At 39.9% G+C, this 27,834-nt stretch overlaps 1 protein-coding gene across 5 annotated transcripts in view; it reads right to left on the reverse strand.

Moving 5' to 3' along the window:
- LOC100740171 (protein couch potato) overlaps positions 1-27,834 on the reverse strand; it is a 185,713-nt gene that overhangs the window by 155,082 nt on the left and 2,797 nt on the right. The window lies entirely within an intron of this gene.

Raw genomic sequence — 27,834 nt, forward strand, 5'->3', positions numbered from 1 at the left:
TTAGCTCGTTGCAACTTTTGTCTCTCGTTTTTCCCGCTTCGTATAAGAAAAATATTTGCCGACGATCAACAACGCACCTCCAGCCGTGCCAAGGTAAGGGATTTTCCTCGTTCGAACTCGTAATCAAATAATTGCGTTTGACAAAGCAAAAGGCAACGAGCACCGATTCGCAGTTGCATAACTTCGAAACTTTCGAACGTTTCGGATTTTCGTCTCTCCCGCGAGCACGAACATCGTATCAAAGCGTTTCCACGGAAATTATATTTAGTCCGGCATTTCGACGTTAAACTACTTGGATAACAAACGCGTAATAACGTTTTAACGTTCCTTCAAAACTGTATCGTACAAAGGTATCTTACAAAGGTGGTGTAAGGAGTATGCACAGATACTTTGGGGAGTTCGCCAAGATCGCTCTAAAACGTCATACGCTGTCTTAATATTACCTGCAACGCAATTCCTATTAAACATAGAGTCTATCGCAACGTCTGTGATCATTTGCGACAATTTTTTTTCTAATACTTGGAATATTTTCTGCGCTAACGGAAAATTAGAGAAAACGAAGGTCTTCCTTTTAAAAAATTATTTGAATACTAAGAAAGACTTATTATTGCCAATTATCGCGCTTGTTAAAGGCTCAACGAATGTGTTATTGGCGTAAAAATAGACGTACGTATTTTATCGACCAATATAAGAACAATTGTCGGTTAGTTATCAATTTGATTGGGGTTAGGGGCGTAATGATCGAATTAATGCAAATCGGGACGTCGATATACGACGGTACGATGATTGAAAAGCGAAAACAATATAATTAGAAAGCATACGGAACAACGGCAACCAAATACGAAAATGTTTCGTGTGTAATCGGTAAAACGAGCTCGTAAATATCTTCGAGAGTTGGACATTTTACTGAAATTCGAAAATTGATCCGATCGATGACAGTGAATCGGGTCGTCTCCAGCCAAGAATACGTTCACAACCTATTGGTACAAATAGCTATCGACCTGATTAATGCGCTCTGATTAGGGGTTGCGAATCAGCGTGTAAATCGATCGACCGTGATTCGCTGTGCCTCCACGAGAATCTCCATTTCGTCTATTTATTCGGAATATCGACGTTCTACGTCTGCGGAATATCGTTGGAAGCCTCACGCGAAAGAACAACTTTCTCTCCGCGTATGATGCCTCGTTTAAACAGCTGTTCTCTTTATTTTTCCAACCCTTTAGAGGTTATCGTGGATGAAATTTCATCGTACGAGAATTTCGTTTCTATGGTATCATCCTGTAATAATAGTTGGTATCGCGAGGTTATTATTTGTAATCGCTGCAAGCGTTAACCTATCTTACTCTTTGTAATATATATGTATGTATAAAGTATCCAATGTAGAGCGTTCTTTGTAATATTTAGCAGGTGAAGGGAATGAGATTACAATTTTTTAGTTACGATTTTACCTGTTCGTTAACATCATCGCCGTCGATTTTCTCAAATAAAACGGACGCGCTACGGTGAACTTTTAACCCGTGATAGTCTTCGTGGATTTCTTCGATGAGAAGACGTTTCATCGTTTCGGTGGAAATTGTAATTACCTATACGGCGAGGTGATTTCTGAGAACAGAAGCATGTTCGCGAAACATCTTACGCGTTAATGGCACGTCGCGAAAATCTTATCACATCGCTAATTTCGCTAAGCAATCGCAGAAAATAGCGTCGCGTTTATCAGATCGTTGCCGATCGAAGATTACGCTAATGGAGGTGGAATTACGAAAGTTTCCTCGGTGGAATTCACATTGTTGGGTGCCTTATTGGTTCCCAGGCTGAAATAAGATTTCCTTTCGTAATTCTTTTCTTTATTCCTATCTTCTACCAGTCGGATTTTATCAACTACGAGATTCGAACCTCCTAAAGGTTTAGAATTATTATTACCAGAGTATTACGGAATACAGTGAGATTTCCTAACTTTTTTCGCAATTTCTCGTAATTTTTCAGACGGTTTACAAGATGAATTAACAAATTCTCGAAGAAGAAGCACTCGACTGGAACTGGTCTTTGCCTTAAATAAGGAATCGAAACGAAAGTAGAGTCGATTATCGCGATGTGGCGTTCACGAAGAAACAGCAATCTGTAAATTCTCAGAAAGCAAGTATCGACACGAGTCGTTTCTCCTTTCAAAGCAAAAGTACAACTTTATAAGACGCGACTAAATACCGTAATATCGTTCCCAAAAAGACATCGCGTTTGTTAATTCTCAGAGAGGAAAGATCGACCCAAATCGTTTCGTATTTTATAGAAACGAAGACTAAAACCGCGTAAACCTCGATTACCGCAACATCGAAAGACATAGTCGCGATATCTACAAATTCTCGGGAAAGAGAAATCGACGCGAATCGTTGTTTGTACTAAATCAAAATTAAAATGTCATAAAGCAAAACTAAGCACCGCGACATACGCGAAAAGACGCCATAACATCCGTCATATCTCAAAGGGAAAAAAATATCGACGCGAAATGTTCGTCCTAAATCAAGATTAGAGCACCAGAACCGAATCGACAGCGGTGTTATTAAGCGCTATAAATCGGCGGGACGCGTTGAAGAAACAAGCGGAACACGGAGCGTATGGCTCACCGATTTAAACGAAGAAAGACCGGTGGAAAAAATCGGCGTAAATCGAAGTCTCGACGTGGCACGTACGTTTAATCATATCCTTGGTTACGTTCCCTGTGCTGTAATTAGGAAATGCATTTCTGCGGAGACGTGACTTGTTTCAGTAAAAGTAGAAACGCGAACGAAGCTGAATAAGTCGTCTGAACGATGTCGTCGTCGATACGCATCGGCCGATCGCTGTGAAAATCTCTGCTGCTTTCTGTTCTTACCGTTTCGTTTCCTAACCCTTGACTATACACGTTTGTACGTACCTACCATTTTGTACCAGTTTTGCTAACAGCGTTACAAACGTATAATCTCGGATGTTACTTGATAATCTTATTTATTAAGAATCACGATCAAATCGAAAGCTATATCGAACAAATCCATTGAAAAATAGAGGAAAACAATGATATTACAAATAGCATCTTTTTAAATTTACCTTCACGCTAGAGTGTACGTCTAAATATAATAATTATACAAATATAGATAATTATACGACGAACACGAATTAGTATTTTGCATTCGTATATAATGCACGGTATATATAAACAGGGTGTAATCATATTTCAATTTCGATAGAAATCAGTATAATTTAGGTCGATGGCGCCTACGCGTTCATAGTATAATTACTGAAAGGAAGGAGATTCGAAAGCCGACCTTCTTATCGACTTTGATGGTTCTAGCGTTCAAATTCCCGATTATCGATATCGTTCTCTTCGCAAACATATTTACAACAGCGTTATTTCTTGAAAGTTTAATCAACCAATTAATCGCACGTACGTTCTGCTTGGATAATAAATTATGAAATTTAGAAAAAACAGAGTCGATCAACTCCACTTCCGAGTAACTTCAGAAAATATACTACGTTTGCTTTCTATCATTAAGTACAATACAAAGATATCGAAATACCGTAGCTACTAGAATTCTCCGTTGAATTGCGGCAATGAAATAAAAATGCAAATTTCCCTTCGAGTCCAATGGCCTGTAGTTAAAAACTGACCTATCGCGGAAGCCTTTAACGGCCATCCAAGGCCTCGGTGCACATTCCAACACCGAGTAGCAACGAAAGGAAATTTACAATTATCGCGTAACCGCGGATTCTCGGATGTCTAATTTCAGGTAATCATGGTGCCCACGCCATCTGCAGGCATTTCTACAGGTGTACAAACACCGGTCATCTTCGATTAAAGCATAGCAGATTTTTTTTCGCCGTCTTCGTAGAGAAGAATTCTGGAAATACATTTAATTTCTCGGACAAAGAGATACCACGACGATATACCGTAGCAAACGTAGATATATATGTACTTGATGTTTAAATTGGTGAAGTTTCGGAGTTTCCAACTGCAAGAAAGTCGACGCTGATGTTTCAGAAGAAAGGTACTATTGTGCGCGGTTCTACAAACTGTGGCATTAAATTATCCTGGGAATTTTAAGAATATAATTCCGTTGTAACTTAAGGTTCGCTGTATACAAAAGCTCTCTTGAAATTTTAGAAACCTTTGGATCTTCTAACTAACTCGAAATCTGACGCAAGATCTTCCCTCTCCCGATAATTTAGACTTCAAAAGTACATAGAGTTCTCTATCCAAAGAGTTACGATAAATAAACGAATAATCTAATTATCGTCGATCGGTCTCCGACCAAGATACTCGCACGGCATTAACAGATATAAGACTTTCGGTTTCGCTCAGCTTCTCCAATTCGTTTTTCTTTTCTCGAAGCATCTGACGACGAATCGTCGTAAAAGATATAAAACTTGCAGTAAGATCGAGTTTCTTCGATTCCAACGCGTTCCTTCTCGCATAGCGTGCGTCCAGCAAACGAAACGAAGACCAACGATCCTCTCGGCTTTAACGAACGCGTTGTTGTACTAAAATCCGGGTAACAGAGGCAGTCGATTAACCGGGGTGAATAAATATCGCGGCTGGGCCAACGCGTTTCCGCTTACGTGTAACATCTTCGTTAGATGGTAAGGGTGAAAAAAATCTGCATGAAAATGCAAACGATATTTGCATAGCGTATCGAGCAACGGAAAACATTGACCCGGGCCACGTAACTCGACGATACCCGTATGAAAGAGAAAAGGACCCGACAGGACTCTTCGAGTTAAGTGGACGGCCTGCATTTTAAGATATCGCTGCGTGCGCATATGTTGCAGGTGCGGATGCACCGTCCCCCCCGTCGGTTCCCAATCGATACACTTCGCTTCCTTGCTACATCGACACGACATCACACTTTTTTCCCCTTCTTTTTATTCCTTTTTCTTTTTTTTCTTTTGCCTTCTCTTTTTCTTTTCCTTTTTCACAATGGAATCAAACGTGTCGCTTGTTGTTCGAAGAGATACATAACCTTTATCTCTTTGCAATTTCTATTTGACATCGTTTACATACATTTTTTCGTCTTGTTTCGCCTTTTTCGTACGTTCTGTCTATGAAAGAGATATTCGAAGAGACGCGTAACCTCCATCTCTTTGGGATATCGATACGGGTCTCTTCCTGGTTTATTTACTCGTTTATTTTCGTCGAAACGAGTCGAAACTCCAAAAACAAAAGTTTTACACGTCCGTTATATTTTTCCATCGGCTTTTTTCTTTTCGAGCAAATCAACTGCAATTTCTTGTCGATATTTGAATAATTCCCGTGTTCTTTTTTTCTCTTTAACATCGATAAAATATAGTTTGGCCGCTGTTTGCTTTCTTAATAGAACCCAACGTAACGTCTTGTTGCGTTCGAATAGAAAACTTTCGAAACGATACAAACACAGGTCGCAAATAACCAGACGCGTGAAGTCACGCGTTGCTATTTTCCCAAAACTATAAATACGTCCCAAGAATCTATAAACCTGAAATTAGAAGCCACGTGCTAAACAACCTATAAAGTTCACCGTGGAAATCCGCTCGAGATCGAAAGTTTCGCTTGTTAAAAAGAAACTACGACGCAATTGTACACGATCGCCGGTGAAATCGTTCTCGCAAGCCTTATTCGACGGAAAGCGGAAATACCCGCGTCGAAACAACGGATCCTCTTATTGACACGGCTCGAAGAACACGAAAATATAACGATTATGAGACCATCTACGTGTGTGTCTACTGTTATGGTTGCAAAGTACATCTACGATACGAATGATAAGCCACCGCTCTACCCGTATGCAGACACGTGTTGCGAGAAGATAGGCAGCAAGTGGTTCTCAACGTAATTTTTTTCAGCCTATAGATTTTTCATATGCGTTGTTAACTTGCGAATGAATCGTCAACTTCGAGTAATTAATCGGTTATTCTTCGGTACATCGCTCGATCTAATTTGTAGCTAATTAACGATCTTCCGTACCTTGATACGTTCGTTGAGTTCTCTTTAAAAATAGTAAATATATGCTCGTTTTTTAAAATAAATCTATACGTAAATACTCTGCCGTGTTTTTGCATCGAACGAAGACACAAAATGTGTCAAGCTATTCAAAGGCGCAAACAAATTCGTTTTATATAGTTCTGCACCGATTGTCTGCTTTCGTAATCATATGGTGTAACGATCAACGCGTAATACGCCGTAGATTGTACGTTGAACTAAATAAAAAGATCACGATGTAAAATAATTTTTTCGAGAATATAAAAATATTTGTACGGCAAACAACGAATTAGAGTTGCAAGAAGTAGTTTGCGATTCAAACGAATAAAATACGCTACCGGTGCAACGAAATTCGTATTTCGATATAGTTCATCGAGTAGTAGCTTACGAATGATTTGACAAATTTTCAAACGAATATCCGCGAAAATCGTTGCGCTGTGAATAAATTCGCGTTCGAAATTTTACAACGTGGATAACGATTTCCGAAGATAAAGGAAACACTCGCCATATAGATCGTAAACAGTGGTTGCTATGTAGTTGAATTATTGCGCTATGTTTATTCGGACGTGAAATAATCGCGGTCGATTAGTGACTAAACTGTCCAATTTAAAATAGAATATGCGAAGACCAAAAGTCGAGTGATCAAACGTGCATATATATTTCAGAGTTGTACGAGCTCGAAACGAAAGCCAGGGGTGCCAAGAATCCCGCGCTCTTCATAACTTTTGCCAGACGTGCCACAGACGTGTCGTCACTTCTCTCGCCATGGTTCAAGCTCTCTGTCACCGTCACTCGATGGATTATTCCCGTGTTAATTACTAATAAAATTTCTATTAAGAGACAGTCGCTTCAATTTTTCGACATAATATTTTTCACTTTGTACGACGACCTATGTACATCTCTTTATTACGTTCTTCTTTATCAGCGAAAGAACGAACGAACGAATTTATCTATGCGAATTTCATATCGATTTACTCTTCACGGACAAATTACTTGGCGACATAGAAAATATTTCGAAGATGGAACTCCGCGACTGAAACGATCTCGCGAGAAATGCACAAATAAATATCAAGAAGCTTAAAATGACGTTGCATTTACAGGTAACATTACGTATTTACAAAATTTCGACGATATGGAAATTCTAGAGAGATACGTGTATCACGAGGTTTAACACGAGTGGAACGTGAAAAATGTTTATCTCGAACAAACAACCTCCGGAATCTAGAAAGACGTGATGTCATCGAATGAAATAACGTCAACTATTACACGAAAGTTTTCTCTACTCGAGCATGGAGAACCAATTCTGTGCCAACTCGGTTAACTTGCCTGTAAAATTTAATTTCTCCAAATTTATTCTTCCGGGGGTGTTTGGAAACATTCGTAACGATATACGAACGACATCGAGGCATGTGAGGCGACGAATCGTTGCACCATGTGCTAAAACGAAACCGGAAGTCCTGTAAGACGTCAGTGTCTTTCTAAAATTTAGTAACGATAACCATCGGAATAACGTAAAATAACGCGACGCATGCTTTTCCTCCGACAGAGTGTTATTTACTTTGAAATTTCTTAACACTACAGCTATTTTTATTCATTTTGTTGGTATTTTCGAAATGATTAAAAAATAAAAGATACTTCTTCAAAAAATAATACGATCGATGTATTTGTAAAAGTATACTTTACGATATCGAAAGTGGAAGCGATTGCTAAACCAGTTTAACACTGACGAATCGATAAAAAGTATATCGAATTACATAATTCAATTAACGCGTATAGGCACGTTAAACGAATTCATTGTGTCGTCCTAAAATTACGAGCACGATATAAAACTTCGTTAATAAGAGGCAAATTTTTTGTTCGTTGATTATTTAACATTCCTGGGCTGCCTGCAAACTTTAACAACAAATTGAAGGAAGATAAAGTACGCCAAGCACTGGATAAACGATTACCAGAACCAATTAGTTTTTAGATGTAACACTTTAAAACAACAGTCTGGCTGATTTTGTTCTCCTATCCTCGATTAATTAAGATTTACACTGTACAAAATTAATACTAACTGTTATTAACTAAGCGACAGACCACGAACACCATTTGTAAGAGGATAATTTGGAGAAAAGGTTAAAGCGATTTACATTTTTACCAATAAATGAGTAAACACGCGTGTACACGAATTATTGTTTATATTAACGTGTTTTACCGGAAAAATGTAAAAAGTAAAAAGTAAAAAGATTTACTAAATTACAACCGATGATTTTAAACCAAAGATGCTCTCAAACTGTTTAATTTTTTTAAGCTTTCTAGTTTTTAAAATTTTTATTAAACACGTTAACAAACTCGCCACCTTGGCGGTATTTCCAACGTAATTCCTTTGAAACAACGAAAGCGAAGAACAGTTACCGAAGCTACCTTATTTAACACGAAGACGAGATGAAATCTACGCGTTAAAGAAACCGAGGAGTTTATTAAACAGCGCGATTACGTTTCCTTCGCTTTTTCTTTCCTCACGCACAGTTAACCGTAGCATTCGGTCTGGATGAGCGCAGCCGATGTTTAATTAAAGCGATGAATAATACATTTACCATACGTTCGCTAATTAGCGTCCTATTTCGCGATACTAAATATTGAACAACGAGGGCGCGCGCGTACAATTATTTTCGAAGTTAATTAAAGTGGATCCGCGTAACACGCGCGTTTAATTGCACGAAAACATCGGGACAAAGGGCGGCGCGCGAACGGCTGTTCGTCACGCGAAAAATATCTATTTCTGCCCCCACGAATTCGTAGAACGATAGCCTAAGAACTGTAGATTAGAGAACAGGTGAGAAGTCATTTCACGCTGTTTTTCGCGTGGGAGTATGTAGAATTATATAGAACGCGTCGTGCTACGCGTATTTTGAAATTCTAATGGCCAACGAACCGAGTTCTAGATTTCGTGAGAAAAATATTTTTCTATAAATATGTATGTGTGTTTGACCCTATTCCAGTAATTTCTGGTAAAAAATTCGATTCGCGTAGAAAACATTTCTCTCGTGAAACTAATTCCTCTCTAATAACACCTTGATCCAATTCAATTTTATCGATCCGAGCGTACCTCATTATCTGGTTTGTTTGAAGAATTGGCGGAGAGCAAACGAAAGTAAAGTTTAGAGATACTATGATTGCCAACATTCCTGTATAACGAGTCTCTTCGATAAAAAAAATCTGTATATTCGACAAAAACCCATAGACGTTATGTACCGATCGCGATCGCGCGGTCGTTTTATAACGATGGCGGCTAGGTGGAATAAACACGCCGCTTCCTCTTTTCTTCCTGGTGTAAATAAGAACGAAAATAAAAAAGCGAGACAAGCAGTTTGTCAAGATAAAGAGAGAAAGGCTAAGGGTGATTTTCATCGTCGATCGCGAGCATTACGGTCGTACACACCGTTTACCATGCCATGGGGAATTAACGACGAATTGCTTCTTCTTTTTATATCGGCGTTTATTAATAGAAAAAGTCTGAGGCGGCGATCAATCGTTGCAAGCGCCACCTCTTCCAGCCTGGTAGGTGTCGTTATTATGGAACACAATGATGTCAGTGTGCACCGGTGGTATAATATTTTTTTCTTCCCTTCTAGTAACTAATAAAACTCGTTCCCATTTCGTGCACCAATATATGCTTGTTGCCTTGCACATGCTATTATAAAAAACATTGAAAACAAGCTAGGGAAACAGAAACGAGGACTAATTAACTAACGCGATGCTAAATACCGGTCAAATAACGCGACCAACAAAATCCCCGTAAATGGGGTGCCTTCGATACGCTACCGAATACGAGTTAATAGCTGCAGGGTGTACGGTATACAGTGTACATACGTAGAAGATTCTGTCGAACACGCGGAAACACGCCCGGCAGGTGCGAGAACAAGTTCTGTCCTCGACTCGTAACATTGATATTATTTCGAGTCTCGTGGCGCGCGACGTTCTCTCTCGCTTGTCCCCTATCTTTCTCCCTTTCGTGTTATACCGCGATGTTCCTTCTCGGTCGCACGCGTGCGCGCGCACACGTACACCTGTGCACGGGCAAGACCAGAAGCTAGAGAATGTCTCGGCGAAGTAGGGAAAGGAAGAAGGGGGGGGGGCAAGTGAGACGACAGAAAGAGATAAATCAGAGGAGGACAAAGAGAAACAAAGGAGATACAGGAACGGAAAGGAGCAGAGGAAACCGGAAAGAAAGATCGAAGAAGCGATAAGAGAGAATAAAGAGAAAGGTGTATGGTGTAAAAGGAGAGCATCGGATAAAAGCAAAAAGATGATATCGGATAGAAATACAGAATGAGAAAGAGAGTGTCGCGAGAAACAAAGAGGAAATTAAGGAAGGGGTAGAAGAAAAGAGACAGAAGGAGAAGAAGAGGGATAGGTAAAAAGAAACGCGATAGAAGAAAAAAGACAGAGAGGATGAACGCTCGTGGCGTTTACGGTTTGCTGCTCCCGTCTCGTTCCTCTTCGCTGGCTAACCGTTATACAACATCCGCTCTGCCATAATGCCCTCCCGCTAGAGTCCCAAGTCCTATTGTTCATCGTTATACAATCATTCCCCGAGCTGTACGAAATTCAATGCGTTAGGTATACACACATACGATATTACCGTGCCGAGGAACAGAACTGAAGCACCGCACAACGCGTATGACTGAATTTATCGATCGCCCAGAGGAAACTGTACGCGTATTTCTACCTGTGCGCCCGACGCGACGCGTGCTCGCCGACATTCTGTAACACGTTTTGTTTCCACTTTTCCTCCACGGCGTAACCGTTAAATTACTTCCTGCGATTGTGGCTACTGTTTTCGTATCAATTATCCGCGATCAATATATATCAGCCACGCAATGGAACGTAAGTAGAGCGATACTTTACATAGACGTCGATAACGTTCTACGGCCAGACCATGCTAACGTATCTCTACTTACGTTACAGTTTCGCGTTTTCTCATCAAATCAGGAATTAATGATTTTGGAAATCTTCAATTAAGATCTATCTTCAATTAAGATAAGGGAGTTACGTTAGATATTTGTAATATCTCACATTTAGGTCAGGCGATCCAGATGTATTTAAGCTAATCTTTAGATAACTACGTGTATTAAGTACGTATATACCGTAAATTATACTGCTATTGTAGTAGAGTACGATCTTAAGAATAAGAAGATTGCAGATTCTTGTAATATAGCATAACTTTGTATTATACGTATTAGGTTAGAAACTTTGTATCTAGACGAAACGACACATACATAGTACTTGTGCGAGGTTTCGTTTAAAAAGAAAAAATATTCTACGTTGTGTAACTGGTGAAATATTTATTTCACGAGCGTCGTATATCTTTAAAATTCTTTCTTTATAAGGGAATTCAAGATTGTAAAATATTGACGGTATTCGAGGTTAGATACGGTTTACGTGCCGTAAAAACCCAGCGACAATACTCGTTTGAAAATTTTAATGCAGTTGTTAGGAAATTTAGGGCATCAAACACACATCTAATCGCGTATGCTCTCGTACATTATTACAGCAAGGAAACAACTAACCTACCGTAACTGCCCGAATATATCGATCGTCGCTGCGAACCTTGTATACATGCTCGTCGCCTATTCGGCTGCTGCAAGTCACGATCGTTCGTGACGATATCAAGGAATTATGTGAATAAGAATCATCTAGTTTCACGATTATAATGCCTAGCTTGCTGAATTCCCAGGTAACACAATCGCGGAAATTGATCGACTAACAATACCCATGAGTACGTCCCTGAGCAATAGTATTCCGAACCAGCGAAAATCTGCGATCTATTTTTATACGCATCCTTTCTATCCATCATACTGAAATATGATCTGCGCTATGGATCAAACACGCTGGAAGTTATAAAATTCTCATGCATTTTAAAATATTTTAAAATTTTCTCTTCTGCGACAAATAGTAAATTTGAAATAGGGATAACCAAATATCGTAACTGCTATGTTATACGATATGCATGTACATTTATTTATTTCTCCGCTCATGAACTAAATTTCAAATAGATATTGATCGTTTTCGTATCATCCTACCCGTTTGAATTTTAAGCGAAAGAAAGAGATTTATGACAAAATCCGTTCAATGGGACGGGATGGTTCAAACTCGCGTCACTTCAGAAATACAGTTTTGAATTCCCATTCGATATTCAATTAACGACTCTGGATTTATAATATCGATCCCATCTTGTTCCTTTCTTTATTATTCATTTTATTATTCATTTTATTAAACCAATGAATTTAAAATACTTCGCATTTACCTTGCTTCGTTGGTGAATAAGAACGTCCCACAAACCACACATTACACACACGACAAAAAAGGTCACTGATTAAATCCGCAGCATTAAAGCGACGAGCAAGTAATCAAGTTCCGGAATTTTCGGCGTTGACCTCTCCGGCACGTAATGAAGTAGTTACCGACTGACTAATAAATCACTGGCCAATGTTGTCCAATTTTGTATGCCGGCGAAATTTACGAGCAGCTTTACCAGGTTAGCAATCGAATATTATAGGGTTATAAATCCTAATTTGTAGTTTCAGTGCGAGGAGGCGCGCATGTCGGTCCAATCGTCCACGGAAAACAATACACGAATGATCAGAAACTTACGAATCAGAAGTAACACGAAAAATCGTTTTGCGGAACAATTTGCGAACGGTAGGTACAGTCGGTAACGAAAATAAATGGACAGGTAGTAGAAATGGTATCAACGAAGTTTAATGGAATTAGTACAAGTGTTATAAGTATGTAACACTTTCACGACGAGGCGCTTTCGGCTGTACGTTTCATCATTTGGGGACACCTACAAAATTGTGTCGCGTTTTCCTTCAAATTTATACTTTCTTAATATTTTGGCACTCCTCTGTCTTTCCTCGATGCTCTGCAAACACCTGTTTTAATGTGCAATAATTTTACGCGACTCGTATACTATTTTAATCGCTGACAGTCAAAGCCGTGCGTACATGATACCCGTCGTAAAAACGTTAACTTTTATTTATTATACGTCATTATACCGGATAGATTATGCTCCAAGTACATAATTGTAAGTAATATTTACATTTTTGTGTAAAGAAACCGTAATTAACGAAACTTTATCGATATCCATCTCCGTTACCTTTTTTGTCTCCGATTGTATATTTTATTTGAATGATAATTAGGAAGTACGTTGGATTCGTTTTAGAAAGAGTCAGTGCCGGAATTTATCCACGGATATAAACGCCAGTATCGATAATTGCCGTGCAAAGCGTTTAACCTTCTTTCTTCTGTCGGTTAAACGAAGCCTGCAGTGCCGCCCTGACGACACCGGGAGATCCTCATTGTTCCGCAACAAATCGTCGTGACCTCTTTGTTCAACGAGAGAAAATACTTTCTCGCTGGGAGAATTTTTCACGCTTCCCGGGGGAAAACGATATACTCGATATCCGATGACTAAGTAACGAGGTATTTTGTTGCACGGTAAAAAAACCTTTTGTGCCGTAGACATCTTTCCTAACTATCGGAGGATTTAATAGAAGGTATTGTTTCGCCGCGTAGAGGAATAGAGTCGTAAACCTTTACGGCACTTATTCGTGAAGTACGTTAATGCCTTAATTTCGCGGAATCAAATTTCAGCGCAGATAATTGAAGGGTTCGTAGTAATATCGACCTCTGTCATCTGAAACAAATTGAAGAACATATTGCTGACTTTTGTTACGATTCTTTCAGTTCCATCTCGTCTTTAATTCGTATTCCGTAGTTACGATCAACTCGAAGAATATAATAACCACCGGTAAAATAGATTCACGATCGATAAAAAGCTATTCGAGAATTTAACCTCGCTAATAATAATCAATTAAGAAACCCAATTATAGCCATTATTTAGAACTATTTAAATATTTAACAACTTATAAAAGCTTTTGACTGTCGGAAATATTATTCGATTATTTCTCAATCACAACCGATTTGCAATCTAAATATTTTTCGATGTTATAAAACGTATTATAAATACGATAAATATCTGTATTTTTATCCACTGACACATATATAAAAATTTCACGCGCCAGTATCGACCAATTTTCCACGAAAATATTAGTACAGTAAACGACTTTGCGCTTTTATCGTTTCCCGAGCGATCGTATACGGTGACTTTGCGAATTGATCGCACTCGAGCTATGCCGAGAATCGATCGCACTCGAGGTACGCCGAGCATCGACCACACTGCTCGCGGGGATACCTTTGATACTAGCTTCCCAACAAAGTCGACTTAACGCGATTCCTTATGCGCTGAAACGTACGAGCGAGCAAATCCAATTACCGGAAAGAAGAACGGTCAAGGAAAGAGGATTATTCTTCTACGTGCAACGACTCCTCTCCGTAAGTTCAAACGCAATTGTAAATCTCGATTGCTCGCTGGTGTTACTTGAATCTTGTCCACCTACTTCGGTCTTAATTCTTTCTCATAGTCAGAATCGATTGGTAAAGCGTGCCGTCGAGAGAGGGCGCTCCTTCTTTTGTTATGCCTAGTTGATTACGAACACCTATCTATACTTGTGATTTCGATCGAAGAACGAGATAAATGAGTAAATAAACAAGCGTATAGATAGATACATATGTTTTTAAACGAGTAAATAAACAAATCGTATAATAAATAAAGCAAATAATATATGTATTATACTTTTCTAGTTTTGCGGATCTTTATACAATTCAATGTCTTTGTGGACGGAACTAAAGAAACAGAACCTAAACAGGAGTTTATGTCATTCAGTAAATATTATAGCAAGTATTTAACTATGGATATTCCATATATTTTCACGCAATACTATATAGACATTTTATACATTTTTGCATTTCTAAATTTTCTACAATCGCATGAACATCCGCAATGTACTGACGAAACGTTCGTGAAACGTTTAAGATTCTATAGGCCTTATAAATTATGGTAAAACTCGGAGATTAGATTTTTATAACTTTTAAATCTATGAATGTTACAGTTAAAGAATCGTTTAAAGCGTATCGATTCGATGAATCACACGAACGCATTGAAATCGCTGCCTACGAGTAAAGTGAAATGATTCTGATTATAGTCAGACACGTATTATGGTTTGACGAATACAAAGCGTAATGAGGCCTGCATTAGATGAACTTGAAGATAAATGTATTTGGTGTTGAAGTTGACTGGGATTATTAACAAAAGCGAAGTAAGCACGTTATGATTTCATGGAAAATCACATTGCTCGCAGCGTTGCTAATGCACGCTATATAGAACAACCTAATGGAAACAGGTCATCCTAATATGTTCCATTACATTAATGCTGAACATGGGAACATATTAGTAACAAATGTACAAAAAGACTAATGCGATAGATGTAAAAGAAAAGTCCAAACATTTATAAACTAAAGATATTTTTGTAACAATATCGTACGTTACTTCTTCGCAAGATATTTCTAAACACATAAATTCTTTAACCTGTCAAACCAAACTTGTTTATCACATTTTATGCAATTTCTAATTTTTATACAAATTAAGATGTATATATATATATATATATTAAAATATTAAAGAATCTAGTTCAAATTCTAGTTCATAGTTCAACAAATTACTCTATACACGATATACGTAAAATCAAACTTATAAACTAATAACATTTTTCAAACAAAATTACACGTTGTTTCTTTTATAATAGAATTCTCAATAACCGTATCCTTTAATCTACTAATAGGCTAAGCCTGTTTTACTCTTCTTCGTCAATTTCCTAGAACGTACTATCTCTCGTGTATTATTACATTTTTGACACAAATTAGAGTCTACGATAAAACGTATAAAACACATTGAAACAACCTGTCTGTTTCCAGCAAGTTAATCATTTAGGAAATAATTGTTATCCGTCTTGTTTGTACTCGAAAGGATAATAAACAGGACGATTAACGTCTCAGTACCGTTTCAACGTTTTGTCAGAAAGTTGCAGGACGAGTTGTCTAGCCGCGTTAGATTTAGAAAGTAGAACCCGATCTGCCGACCGGCCCTTGCCAGCGGAGAAACCGATACAAGAAGTAGAATGGCTGCAAAAAAATGTGCAGTCCAAATTGAAACCGTGATTGGCAGACTTCGATTGCTTCGGCCGACGATCCGCATCGTTTTCGATCGTAATACTTCAGACTCGGAGACACCCTCGGTCTCTCTGGTTCCACCTATCTGTTTTTCGTCTTTGCCATAAATTCCATTTCGGGGAATGTTATTTCGTGGCCGGCAAGTTTAATCGAGTTTCGTCATTCAAGAAGCTCGACGCTGGACCACAGGACCCTCTTCGTCTGTCCATAGGGAGCAGGAACACGAGTTCCAGGCGTGGCTTATTATTTCCGATATTGCGCAACGAACCGCAGAGATCTGACCTTTTAAATATTGACAATTACCGAAATAGACCACGTGTGTTTGCGTTTGCGAGCCAACTGAGCCCCACCATCGTAGCGATACATTTTAATGAATTGGAATCGCGTGGAAAGCGGATTATCGATAACGAAGAATTTCTCTTGCACCTCTTGGCGTTTAGAAGCGATCCTAACCGTGTGATATTCCATGTTGGAGTAAGTGGCAAATGTGTTTAAACTTTTCAACCGAAATGACTGCGATAACTCGCGAGCGAAACGAAAAATATTATTATACGATTAATTTGAAACGAGTGATTACAACGTACGTGAGATATATTCTTAAAAGGTGGTTCTACGAGAGATGAAGATTCCAATATCTTTACATAATACGATAATCGTATTTTAAACGGTCTCGAGTTCCACAAAGAGTGTCTACTATCCTATTACAACCTTTCCAAACATTCTACCCACCGGTCGTCATTCCTTTAAACAAGCGATTCTCGAGGAAACGAGGTACCGTGATTCGTTTAATTTCTTCCACATTCGGAACGCATCTCAGATTGTCATACCATTGTGTTCGAGATAGCGAACGAATTGGCTATCCACCATTGCATCTCAGACACAAATAAAACGTCTCAGATCATCTCGTGAAATCTGCCGAGCAATATGCCGACGAATAAAATAGAAATACGCAGTTACTGTGCAATTCGGTCTTAAAAAAAGAAAAAAAAGAAAAGTCCACGCTGTAATCTCGATGAACGTAAAGGCAGCGGGTTTGCCTATTCCGAAGACGCGTTGCACGCGTGCGAAAGCCGCGCATCTGCTTTGCAACGCGAAGTTACAATAAAAGAGCCTTACGTAATAACGACGATTACACGAGAGCCAGTGGGACCTTCTTGCGTAAACCGCTTGCGTGTTGTCGGTCGGAAAAATTCTCCGGTACGATCCAACTAAGACACCCGGGCGAATTTTATCGTCCACATAACTTTGCTCGCAATCCCCTTGCCTTATCGCTTGGATCACGCCGAAAAACAACTCTACCCTTCTGTCTCTCGCTGCTTTATCCGTTCCTCTTCTTTTCCATGTCTCGCGAGTCGCGGTATTCCGCGAACAAACCGTCTCCCTGTAAACGAAATTCTCCCAAAGTTTCGTTTCCAGGAACACGTTACGTAGCTATTTTATAGCGGACATTCGAACGTACGCTCGCCTCCTACCATTACAAATGTAATTCATCGTATAGTACAGCACCTCTGGTTTTTCCGTGAAGAGGAACAAGCTTGCGAGTGAACGATGATCTCGCAGCTTCGAGTTGGATCACGTTTTGGTTCTTTGGTGGATGATTTAATGGAGATTTTAGATTACTGGGATATTTTGGACGTAGGATTACAGAGGAGAGCGGAATGGTTCTGGTATCAATGACCTATTCTACTTAAGGAGAATTGGAAAGCCAGAATATTACAAAGGTAAGATTGGAAAGACAGAAATTTGTCAATTTCATGAGCGTCGATCTGTTGGAAATGGAATTACAGAGGAATAGAACAATGACCTATCCTACTCGAGGAAAATTGGAAAGGCGTATCCCGTCAATGTTACGATCAACTTCATAAATCTCTTTCTGAAATAATCTTAAGCGATTTACAAAATCGAACGTTGCCCCGCGTATGTTCTCGATACCTGATTTATTATTAGCAGCATCTTCTTCGCTGAAAAATTAATGAAATAAAAGCAAGTATTTTTCGGAACGTTACGTCTTTGACACAGAGTAATAGCCTTAAAGCGTGACATATAGATGTACGTCAAAGAGTCAAGAAACAATATGTATCTGAAGCGATTATCAAGGGAAAGAACAAAAATCCATATTGGTGAGATTTATAGACGTCTAAAGATGTTTGCGACTTGCTCTTTAAAGCGGTACAAAGCTTGGAATTACTAATTCCAGCTGTGAACTTAATCTCGTAGCTACTTAATCGTCGGTTAATTTAATAACAGAAATTTTAATCTCGCGTAATCGACATTTTCTCCTCGAAGCTATATTGCGAATAGAAAGTCCAATTTTAAAAGAATTTTCGAAGAGCGCTTAACTTCCCTCTGTAAAATACTCGAGCGTCATAAGAGTTGTAGTAACGTTAGACAGTAATACTCCGAATATCGTACGATAATAGAGTTATTTAAACTGGCCGCGTATTAGCAACGTTCTTCTTTTCTAGTCAACTAGCGTTGGCGGTCGAAAAATCGAGCTAATTCTAGGAAAATAAAATTCCTCCCATAAATCCTGCCAAATCGAATCAAACCAGACAACCTTCCACCCTTCTGCAATTTCCCATCCGTCTGACCTACCCGAACGATCCACGAGACGATCAAACGCATACGCTCAAACGCGAAACAAGTACTCGATCTTCTTCTACGCTCGCCGCTTCCTCGAAACCGAATTTTCCCCGAGAGTGCAACTTTATCCCGTACTTGGAGACTGCATCCTGGCCTGCTCGTTGGACAAGGTAAAAGAACGCACATATATGTACGAATAGTGAAAGAAAGAAATAGAAAAAGTTTATCTTTGGGAAGACAATTGTTCGAGTTAACTTCTTAAACTAAGTAAAATGTCGTGACGCGTTGGAACGAATTGTTAATCTAGGAACTAGTATAGCAAATTTGAATTAAATAATACAAATCATAGGCCTGTAGAGGAACAAAGGGGGAAAAAGTTACAGGAAACATTTCTTCCGAAAATCAACCTTTTCATCCACGATCAAACGGAATATTCCGATTTTGACGCAGTCGAACGAATTATAGATTCATGGGAGACTGGATATCGAATTCAGATGGCACGACCCAACTTATAATATATACAAGCGCAAAGAGAAAGAGGTAAAGAAAACTCGTCTGGCAAAAATTAACCTGTTTATCCAATACGAAGGAAAGGATTACCTCTGAACTGATCCAAGTTACACGCGGACAAACCGATTACTCCGATAGAATCCACCGATCCTCGTTCGAACTTGGTTCGTCGTCCTTTTCAGAATCCGATTTGCGCGTCTAACAAAAATTCGCTGGAAAACGCACGAAGAAAGCAACGTAATCATTGGGATTTATGCGCAAGTGCCGTTTCTACGGTGAGTGCGAGACTCTGTGAAAGTTGCATCGGCCCGTGAAAAAATCGACAAAGATATTTCAAATTCACTGGGCAAATAGCTATCGGACACGAGGTATAACGGCATTATCCTCTTAGCTGTAGGTTGAACGCGGTATCACGTTATGCGTTAACTTTCATTGATGTGTGCAGGTGCGTGCATAAAGAGAACCGCTCACTGATTCCACGTATCCTCCCTCTTTCTCCCTCATTTTTAACCCGTTCCACATCCTGTTCTGCCGCATTTCGTACACGTATGCCTCCGTCTCTCTCTCTCTCTCTTTCTCTCTCTTCCCTTTCGTCGCTGTCCAGAACTAGTCGCGTTGCGCTAATTTACACGTGTATCTACCTCGGGCGCAACAACTTGCGACCGACGTTTCAATGTTTCGAAGGTAAACGTTAATGCGTGCAAATTAACCGAAATTCGAGCGCATTCGCACGCACGAATAAATCCGACGTTGGTCGTGTTGCGTGTACCTTCGATCGCACTCTGCATGGCAAAATTGTGGCAAAGCGGTGGATTTTGGTAAACGAGCCGTTTACAGACCAAGGCGGTTAGCTTGACTTTTTGAAATTTCCCAAATTCATAGGCTGTCGAAGCGCTCGATCGATGCTTATCCCGCGTAATTTCCACAAAACGTGATACGTGGAATTTTTCAATGATTCGTCAAAGTGGGATTTGTCAAAGAGACGCGCGATCGCGAGTATCGCGCGGTTGCCGCGAACGTTAATTTCTTGTCAAAAGTCTCTACGATAAATTCTTCCATGTTAATAGATAGAGCAACATTTGCATCGATGCGTCTATCGCAACGGAATATACGACCGAGAATTGATAAGAAATATCGAGCGAAGCCACTTTATCTGGCGAAAACTAATTTTTCATTTTCTGCAAAAATTGTTGAACTAATTTCAAACGGACCAATGATAATCTACATTTTCGGAGTTCCACTAGCCGGAATCTAATTCCAAAGAATCAATCGAATCGCCGGTGGATGTAGCTTTCGCGAATGGAACACGAAGGTGGAAAAAATTGCGCCGCGATCCCGTGCGATTTAATGAAATTCCTTGGTTTCGTGGATAGAGTTGAAACGAAGTTTATGTCGGGAAACGATCAAGTTCGCCTCTACAGCGAAACAGTCGGTGCTTTCGAAAGTTTCGTATAATTGAAGGAACGAACATGCAAGAGAGAAATACGTACTAACCCTAGAACGGATAGGGTGAACGGAAAATGATTGGTGCCCGTTGTTTTCGAACGTGATGCCCATTTGATCGATTATAACGTAGACGTATGAAAGTTTATACTACACGCGTGTACGTATATACAGTGGAACGCTAAATTTTACACGAAGCATAGAACTGAAAATTAAATTGAACGTTATCGCTAATTTTGTTATTTACGGTCGGTTGGTTTTGTGTAGCAGATTTACTTGATATTAATGCGAGTGCTGTTCGAAATTTAATTACGTAAAATATATGCCGACGGTAGCTGAACGAGGACGCAGCTTAACGAACGTGAAAATAAATTAGCGTATATAGACATTATGAACTAATCAAACATCGATCGATATAACGCGACAATTTCAACATACATCGTGGAAAAATTGTACGCCTAAACTTTCTAATCGAAAAGGTTTTTATTTGTATAAAACTGGTGAAAGAATATTTTGAAAGGTGATGCGAAACGAGATTACGTTTCCTACATTTTCTAGCGTTTTCCAGACACAAAACTCAATAATCATAATCTAGATTCTTGTACGAATACCGTTTATCCGTTAATTTCTCGATACTCGGTTCGTTTCCTTCGTTCGAATAAGAAAGATATTTCCACGCATTCGACTAAAGCTAAAACGCGCAACAACCACCTCGGGCGAATTGATTATCGAGCGTGTCCATGTTAACCGAGAAGGCAAGAAGTGTTGCAAAATTAATCCCCATTTTATTTCGTCCTCGACAGAGTAGAAAATTAATTCTTTGGTTGCACTCGCCACGTTTTCCAAAGGGTAGATCCCTAACGCGTCCAGACATCATAAAAATGCGAATCAGAGCGTGAAAAACCTGGAAAGCGTTTTTGATCGTTATACAATCGGCCACGGTCCGCGATTCTAGCGATTTTACGTTACGCAATCGTAACATGGAAATTTTCTGTATTTCGAAACAACGAAATTCTGATTAGAAAACAACGTAGCTTGCTTTTCCTACCAACCTACCTGCTATTTTCATCCGAATAATATAGCTAAGGGAAACGTTGTACTTCTATTTTAGCAATTAAAGAATAAAAATAAAATATAATCTAAGAAGATCATCCGCATGCTTAGGAAAGAAGTTTCTCGGAAAAGTAAATCTGTTCTTTGCGTAGGATAGGCAACAAAGATTGTAAAATATATATATATAAAAAAATCTAATCGTCTCTTCTGGTAAGATAAATTTTTATTTCTAATCCTATTTCGACTCCTAAAACTTGTGAACCGCTGTTAAACGAACTTCTTCTCTGTTTAACTTCCACTTTCGATCTTCTTCGTACTCCACTGACGTCACCTTGATAATATGCAAATTCTTGTACGTGTGTACTGATAAAAAATAGGAAAATAAAGAAGGCAACTACGCAAATAAAAACCTTGGTAAATATGTATAATACTTATTCTTTTCGAAACGCAACTTTTGGTACTAAAAACTGGTATTTAAAAAAGCGTTGAAATATTTGTATAACGATGTTTAAACTATTCTTCCCTTAACTCTGCTTCCATGTATGCAACGTTAATACTTGAAAATTACTGTAGCAATTTTAAATGCACGATATTCGATGGAGAATCGTTTCTTGCTTGCAGACATTTTCCAAAGAGAGAAAGGGAGGAGAGAGAGAGAGAGAGAGAGAGAGAGAGAGAGAGAGAGAGAGAGAGAGAGAGAGAGAGAGAGAGAGAGAGAGAGAGAGAGAGAGAGAGAGAGAGAGAGAGAGAGAGAGAGAGAGAGAGAGAGAGAGAGAGAGAGAGAGAGAGAGAGAGAGAGAGAGAGAGAGAGAGAGAGAGAGAGAGAGAGAGAGAGAGAGAGAGAGAGAGAGAGAGAGAGAGAGAGAGAGAGAGAGAGAGAGAGAGAGAGAGAGAGAGAGAGAGAGAGAGAGAGAGAGAGAGAGAGAGAGAGAGAGAGAGAGAGAGAGAGAGAGAGAGAGAGAGAGAGAGAGAGAGAGAGAGAGAGAGAGAGAGAGAGAGAGAGAGAGAGAGAGAGAGAGAGAGAGAGAGAGAGAGAGAGAGAGAGAGAGAGAGAGAGAGAGAGAGAGAGAGAGAGAGAGAGAGAGAGAGAGAGAGAGAGAGAGAGAGAGAGAGAGAGAGAGAGAGAGAGAGAGAGAGAGAGAGAGAGAGAGAGAGAGAGAGAGGGAGAAACGTCTGGCATTAAAATAATTCTCGTACGACTCTCCAACTTCTTGCGGCAGGTTTCTCTTTTCCCCCGTGGCGGAAATCGGCTCCACGTGTTTCCCAGACGCGGCACCGATTTCCGGGCAACGTTAAAAATTCCAACGAGCCCGTTCGAAGCTAATTGACCGCGAAGCAAAGTTCCACCGCGTGGATCTTATTTTCCAAATTGACTGCGCGTCCAACCGCGAGTTCGTTAAACGATACTGCGAATTTCTATATCTCAGTCTCGCTCTGATTTTATCGACCAACGAGGACTCTTAACGATTTCAGGAGATATCTAACGTGAAATTGAAACGTGAAATCACGCGTAACAATGGCGATTCTTCCGATATTTTCTGTAAACTCGAGATATCTTTTAACGCAAGAAATCGTACAGTTGGTCGAGAATGATGGAAAGAACGCGATAAGGTTAAACCGTCGGAATGATATCTAGAGATCGTCGTTTCACACCTTCCAGTTGTCATATGCTCATCGATGCTCATCGATGCTCATCGATGCTCATCGATCGTCGTTTATCTCGCTTCCCGAAATCCAGCAGCCCGATTGAGTATACAACGCCGGATAAACGTGTTTGGGCTATCATTCCACTGCGTAATTCCAAGCGTCAAATACGTTCTTGCGATTAATTTAAAGACTGTGTATTACAGTTTTGGTTCGATCGTGTAAACGCCCGGCGAATAGTTAATAAAACTAATACGTTGTTTCGTTCTTGACAGACGAATAGACTGGGTTTGACTGGGACACGAAACGTTAAGGATTTAAGCTGCACGTTCCCTTTCTTCTTCGATACGGTCGGAGCTTCTATCGCGATATATTCCCGTCATTTTAACGATTAAACGATTTCATCGACGTTCCTAGAGTAGATACTATTGACATCCTAACGGAGATGGAAAATAGGAGAAACAATTAATTACAAACGAACGACTCGTGCTACGCTACTTTTCCTCGATGATCACTGAAATTCGATGATCTACGGTATGGGCGTTTCAAGAATAGTATCAACAAGAATAGGAGTCGTAACGTCATAAGCAAACAAGTCCAACACTTTTATCCCATTACGATCAAGCAAGCCTCGCCTAATTGAATTAAGACCATAAGTTCCCTATAATGACATACACAAGACTATGAGAAAAAAGCTAATAGCAAGTTGCAAAGTACATAAAATTTGATCCTTCTATATCTATGACGAAGAGAAACTCAACGAGGAGAGGTAAAACTATCAGAGAGGCGAGGTAAGGTGAGGTTCGTCTATTAAAAATTATACTTTACCTATCCCATGTATTCTATTGTACGTTTTCTATACGTTCCTTTGAACTTGGCACAAACGCGTAAAAGCTCGCAGTCTGTTCGTCGGCAACCAAAGAACCAGTCGCGCGCTAACGACAGTTTTGTCGCTTAGGAAAAGAGCATTTGACGACGCAGAACGACGTTTCCTAGCTACTTAACTCGCAGCAATCAAAAATTCAATTCCTTCTTCGTGTAACGACGCCTTGCGATAATAAAAGGCTCTTGTGATTCTTCTTGTAATTTACGGTATACGTAAATGCTAAAGCGACAGTTTTGTCGCTAACGCGCGTACAGCCTCATCCGCGACAACTTCGATCGTTCTTGTTCCGATAAAGCATAATCTATCCATCTTTTCCTCCTTAGAATTTCGTTCGTCTGCGCTCGACCAAATTAATTCGACAACAAACGTGGAATATTATTTCGGTCTCGTGGCAAACTGATGGGCGAAACAGTGGGGGGGGAAACGTGAGGCCATTTCGCGAATTTCGTCGGCGAAATAGTCGTGGGAAATGTAAAAGCGTTTCCTCGTTACATTCACGCATGGACCCATCACGCGACAAATACGTTTTTATCCGTGACGTGGCGAGAATTAAATTTCCCCCCCGTCGTACTTTCCTTGAATAGGCTAGCGGGGAATGTAGAAGGGACAAACAGCGAAGAGGAGCCAGCAACGATGCAGTGGCGAACAGTGGGAAAAATCGCGCAACTCTACCCTTTCGCTCTTCTGAAAAAACCTGTGCATGCTTTTTATCTCAAGATCACCGGCTAAATTTTAATTACGACCCGAGCTACAGAGTGTATAACTTTTATTACGTGGCTTATTTCGCTGGTTGCGGTGAAGGGCGGAAACCAGAGTCGAAGAACTCGGATTTCACCGTGTTACGCAGCTGATATGCGAAACAAAGAGATTTTTCTGCCGGATTGTTCACGATTCGTAGATCGTCATCGACGTTTTGACGATTTGTGATTCATTTGTATCGTCGTTTGCATCGAACCCCTAGCCATAACATCGTACGTACGATTTAGAATAATAAAATACTTTTGACTCTGATGGCCTTTGTCGTTTAATAGAAAAAATGTCAATGTTTCCGCGCGAGCAGAGGTAAAGGTAAATATAGTTTGGCGTTTGCGCGAACCCATTGATCTTACGCTTTATTCATCGACCGTTCTTACTATTTACGTTAACTTCGAATTTCCAAAATTACATTTCGTATAGCTCTTTCCACGATCCGCGCAACTTTTACACATCGTATGTTCGCTGTCCGGTCTTTCGCTAGTTAACAACGTTCACGCTTCGGAACGTAAATTGTAAACGATCCGTCAATAGCAATGTCGATCTCCGTCGATAACCTCCTAATCGAGCGTTGATGTTCCTGCTTGCGAGCAATGCGGAAGAGCACGCACGGAAAGGAATCGTAAAAGGAAACCGAGCAAAACGATGGCCAAGTTTCCTGCTCTCGTGTCGTCGTTCCCGTTCGATACATCCACTCTTCCTGATCCACGTGACAGACCGTCCGACAAAGCCGGTCGTGCGAGAAAATCGTGATTTTCTCCGCGCTAAAATCTCGATCCGTACGATCGAACGATCGCGACAAACGTGACCGAAACGAACGACACATACACATCGGCCAAACTATCCTTCGGTTCATCAAGGACAACGCGTTGGAACCACGAGTAACGATACACAGACTCGAATACGTTGCAAGTATGTAAAAGCGAAGCGATGCTTTCCAGTAGAATCAAACCTAATCCTGCTTCTTCCTCCTCGCTTCTTCTTCTTCACCGTTGTATCTCTTCCGACATTTTCTTCTTTTTTTCAACTATTTTATTCGTAAAAACCGTGAAACGGGCACAAGATACGGAAATTACATCGAATAGTAAAAGCAAATATTTGAAAACTGTGTATATTTTATCCCTGCCGAGGTCGTAAAATTCTGTGAGATACGACAATTCAAAATCTATGCTGCAGTACTTATTTTTGCGAAAAAAGAACCGTACAGATATGTATGAAGAGTCCTTCGTCGTGCTAAAATTAATACGAAACGTGATATATACGTATATTTACAGTATATGGAAGATATATATAAATATAAAGAGTGAACAATTACGAATTTAAAGATATTTAGAATCGAATTTTACACGTATCTGTCAGATCAACCGCGACCTTTGGAAGGTTAATAATATCTATTGATATATAATGTTCATTTCGGATGATATAGGAGCAAGGTTAAACGCGACAGATTCAAACCCCCTGTGAGTACTTTGAGAAACGAAGTAAGGTCTGTCAAGTAGAATAATCGTCGAGTAGGTTCGAAATTATATGAACGTCTTAGCAAAAATTCTCCGTTCTCTCAAAAGTATTTTTTCCGACTATCATTGAAATCTGCTATCGTAATTCTACGCTGATAATAATCGATCACATGCAGCCTGTAAAGGCATAAACAGGACATACGTATTTCTGAATTTCACGACTCGATCGGTACTCGCAGGAGTATCGATTAGTTCCGATATCAAAGTACTTGTAAGTAGATTTTTGAAACTCGCAAGTACTCGTTTCGAGGTTCGCAAGCAGCTTGCGAAGGTCGAATACTTCGCGAAGTACGATGAATCAACTATTTATATGTTATGAGTAATATTCGAACGGTACGAGCCTTGAGTATTGATTCGGATTTATAAGTACGTAGGTACATGTTAAACTCGATCCCACCACTAACCATGAGGAAACAAACTGCCAGAAATAATTCCGCGAATGTTGCGCTTCGAAAATAAGTATCGCGATATTTCACACGGTTGTGCAACGCCCCTGCTCTCTATTAACAATTTACGATCCGATTCGCAGGCACGAGTTTCAAACGCTTCGGTTTTCCTTCGATTTTAATCGATCGTGTGTAAAGCGTTCGAACGCGTCGCGAGAAGTTCCCTCTGTTTTTCAGTGACGTTAGTAAGGGAAGTTCTATAGCGTGAATAATAAATCGTCTTTGATTCGCTTCTATTACGGGCAGCGACTCCATTTTGTCTCTAGAAGGTGAAGAAGTCGCGTAAAAGAGACGTTAGAACGATGTAATACGAGTTCAAATACGATAGAACGTAGTGGGTATTCCTTGAAAAGGATTACGTTGGCGTACGATGAAAAATTTACCGACGTATATATTAATTCTATCCCGATGTGTTATTGTAAATTTCGCGCGTCATCGTGTTGATCAAATATCGATAGCGATCGATGCGTTGCACTGGAAGCTGCACGTTCGATCAAAAAGCAGCTACACAACTAGTAAGCGTCACATAAGTTGGTATACAAGACCGACAGTTTCGTGAAAGTTAATCGAAAATTGGCGAGACAGGTGCCTGCAGCTAATAATCGGCGACTCGAACGACCGTCCAATATATATCACGAGCAAGCACGATCCAGGATTCTATATAAGAGACTTCAGGTTTTCTATGACGAACAAAGCGTATGTACTTGTTTTTCGTAGGACTGCGATAATAAAACAGTTGGCGCGGTCGCCTGCTACCTATGTAACGTCTGATAATGCGTGTGTCGTGTGACGAAGCGTAATCCAGCGGCATATGATGTGACAGAGAGCGTATAGCGAGCCCTCCGCGGGTCTCGCGTTGCGGAAAAATCAATAACAAGCGTGGTCTGGCGTGGCGCGTCACTC

This window comes from Bombus impatiens, unplaced genomic scaffold (genome assembly GCF_000188095.3).
Source record: "Bombus impatiens unplaced genomic scaffold, BIMP_2.2 scf_0233, whole genome shotgun sequence".
NCBI lineage: Eukaryota > Metazoa > Arthropoda > Insecta > Hymenoptera > Apidae > Bombus > Bombus impatiens.